The following is a 3,653-nucleotide window of genomic DNA, read 5'->3' on the forward strand; positions in this document are numbered from 1 at the left end:
GGTGATTACAGCCTAGATTTCTCTATTCATCCCACTTTTATTTTCCTCCCTTCTCTCTCCTTGTTCTCCCCCATTTTATCATTGCTATTATAATATCTTATAGGTTTCCATGTCTATTTCCCAATTCTTATTCTGTTTATCACTTCTGAAACTTTAAAAAAAAGTACAGTTTTAAAAAAATTGCCTAGATTTATGAAATAAGACCAATATTCCGCTGTATGACACAGAGGCATGCAGGCCAGGACTTTGGCAATTTACTGTGTAAGTGTTAGGAACCTGGTTGGACTACATTGCCAAGGAGAGGAACAATTGCTGTAGCTACAATAGCTGCAATGAGACACGGGAGGGTAGTGGTAGAGGTGCCACCACACTGGGAGAAGAGGGGCGATGCTCTGCCCGATCTTCTGAAATTGGAGAAGCAGAGTAGTGCTCCTTGTCTCTGCAAGAAGGAGATCACTGGGATCCCGATTCTGGCTAAACAAGGAACATCCTGCTCCGAGGTGCCAAGCCTCCTAGGCCCCATACAGTAGGCACCCCACCATTTTCTGACCTTAGGTGGTCATTTAGAAGATTGTCACAGTGATTCCTTTTTTGCCAAGTCAATCAGAGGTGCAATAGGGGTGGGGGTCCCACTTAAAAGATCGCTTTTGGATTCCTGGGTCTTCTAGTTACACTCCTATGTAGGCCTGCTGCTGCATAAATAAACTTTATGCTTAATCTATTTTTAACAAAGATTTTCATATTATACAGATTTTGTTAAAGCAGAATATAAGGAAGAACATACAATGACGTAATCCATATTCAGTCTCACAAATAACATATAATGAGTTTACACCCAATAGGTCTGACATTGTAATATTCAGCATTCCCATTATATAGAATTCAGTTTGAATCCAAAATCACAACTCAAAGAGCTAAAGTAGCAGAAAGGGAGAATGAAAACGAGTATTCCATATCTTGACACATTATAAGACAGATAAAGCTACCAAAGAAGCAAGGAGAAAAGAAAATATAGAAAAAGTTGGGGGTGTCTCTAGCTCCTTAGGTGCTGTCCGCTGGGGTATCCGTAAAAAGTAAATGAAACCCAGGAGAATCCAAAAAGAGAATCCATGAAAATAGTTATCAGTTGGGCCGTTACATTCAGCAGTTAGGTCTTCTATTTTATCTAGATGGGTCATCTCTTGAGACCGTTCATCCAAAGTTGGGGATTGAGGTGAATCCCAATAATGGGGAATAAGTAAACAAGCAGCCATTGAGCAAAATCTCAGTGGCCCCCATTTTTGTACTTTAATAGATTGTAACATTGGCGTCCCTGCACGCCGACTCACACACCACCATGGTGTCCTCCCACACATCTTCCTCCTCCGGCTGTTGCCCAAGGGCTGCGTATGTCTCTCAGATCCCGGGCACTATGCTGCGGGCGTGCTCTCCCTCCTTCTTGAGGGGACAACGTGCGCCATCCTAAAGTGTCCTCAGTCAATGACTGGGAGAGTCCAGGGCTGTGGAGTCGGTAAGCCAAACCTCAGACTGCAGCTCCTCCTTTTTCCTAACTTCCAACTCCGACTCCAGGACTCTGACTCCACAGCACTACCTCACTACTGAGCATGTACATAAAGTGCAACTCTTACACCCACTCCCTTCAGCCTCTGGTGGTTTTAATTAGCTGCTTCATTCCTGCCCCATAAAATGTAGGCTTTTTAGCCCAAGAGAGGTGTCTTATCAGGACATGGACCCAACTATAAGGTATGGCTTAACGGTGGCAGTTGGGATAATATACATTGGCCAATCTATGTGCTAAGTACCTTCCTTTTACTGTAAATTTTCCTCTAGCAATATTGCAGTTACAATTTTCTAAAACTCCTTATGTACATAATATAGCACTTACCTATTTTCTATGGCAGCAATGCAGTTCCAATTTTCTAGTAGAATAAACGAAAGAGCTAGCACTCGACAAGTAGATAGAGTTTGACGGTGCAAGTGTACGGGATCCGAGGACCCCCAGATACTGGAAGAAAGTCAAAACACTGCACTCATCTTAGTTCAGGTTTGCTAAACGTGAGTATATTTATTTTGAAGACGTGTATTTTATTCCGGCTATAATGCAGGTGTATTTAGACTTGAAGGTAGCATCACATAGCATACTTCTGAGTCCATTCCCGGGCTATTCTGTTGTACTTTTCCCTATCTGTTTTGTAGATCCGTGCAATCTCTGGCACTAGAGGGTCATCTGGGTTTAGGTCACATAACAGTGAACAAATTGACAAAAGAACTTTAGAAATAGTTAAAGCTGGGGACCACTGTGATCTGAGTATGTCAAGACAAATGCTGCCATTGCTGTTAATATTTGGATGGTAGATTCTCGTTGTAAACGCAACCTTGGGAGGTTTGAAGGTTTCAAGAAAAAACACCACCTTGATATGGACTGTCATTAGGGCCCATAATTGTTGCTTGCCAATGAAACATGTCATCTCCAACTGGACCTGCAGAACATTGTGCTGGAGGATCGCGGGCCAAATCATTCAGTTCCTTGTGGATCTGCTTCAGCGCCATGATGCTCTCGCTGCTGCCGGTGCCGGGCGGGTATTCGGGCGAGCTGGGCGGAGGAGGAGAGAGTCAAGGAAGAGGCGGAGAAAGAGGAGGTGGTGCTGCCCCCCCCCCCCCCCCCCTCCAATATCCGGGACACGCTACACGTTCCAATTTTCTAGATTTACCATTCTAAACAATCCAGAGTGCAATTTTATATTTTCTTATAAAGTGCAGCACAGATTTAGCTTAACTAAAAACAGAGATCCTTAGATCAGGAACAGAACAGACATTTATAAGACGCTTCATAACTTTCCTAAATTATTCTGAAAACATTTACAGCACATCCTGCACTGAACTACTGAACCCAATTTATTATGTATTTGTCCATTTTATACAGACTCCAACTCAGACTTCAACTGCACCAAAATGGACACTGACTCCATGACTCCGACTCCACAGCCCTGTGGGAGACACTTATTATTTGAAGCACCTCCATCTGAATGGAGATGCCAGAGCAATGTATTAAGTCCATTTTCTGCACGCTTGCTAGTTGTCAGGTCCCCAGTACCCATCAGGTCAGTTCACCTGTCCTGTACCTTTCTGCCCGTACTTGCCTTGTGTCCTTGTATTCCAGCCGTGCCGACCAGCACCTGCCTGCCTGTATATCAGCTGTGCCCATCAACACCTGCCTGCCTGTATATCAGCTGTGCCCGTCAACACCTGCCTGCCAGTATATCAGCTGTATCGGTATGCACCAGCACCTGGCTGCCTGTATATCAGCCTTGCCAGTCTGTTTACCAGCTGTACCTGCTTGCACCTGCCATGCCAATCTGTATACCAGCCGTACCTGTCTACACTTGCCGTGTTTCCCAGTATTCCTGTTGTGCCTGCCTGTACTTATCAAGTCCACCTAGTCTTGGCGTTACGTCTGCCTGCAACTTTGGGGGTCAGCTAAGTGCATCCGAGGTCTGTCCTGGAGTAGCACCTGGCATCAATCGAGAACAAAGTCTAACCCCACCATCATGGACTTTAGTGAAAAGTCAGGAGTTTGCCTAGTCACACCCCTCCAGTCTCTCCTCGGATCATGTCGCAGTGTTTCCACCACCCCCATTAGACATATCGTAGGA

The 3,653-nt window shown here is 44.8% G+C and overlaps 1 pseudogene; it reads right to left on the bottom strand.

The window, feature by feature from the left end:
- Window positions 1-2,084: 2,084 nt before the first annotated feature.
- Window positions 2,085-2,653, bottom strand: LOC138680533 (ubiquitin-conjugating enzyme E2 D2 pseudogene; annotated as a pseudogene).
- Window positions 2,654-3,653: the final 1,000 nt, after the last annotated feature.

Source organism: Ranitomeya imitator, chromosome 5 (genome assembly GCF_032444005.1).
Source record: "Ranitomeya imitator isolate aRanImi1 chromosome 5, aRanImi1.pri, whole genome shotgun sequence".
Taxonomy (NCBI): Eukaryota; Metazoa; Chordata; class Amphibia; order Anura; family Dendrobatidae; genus Ranitomeya; species Ranitomeya imitator.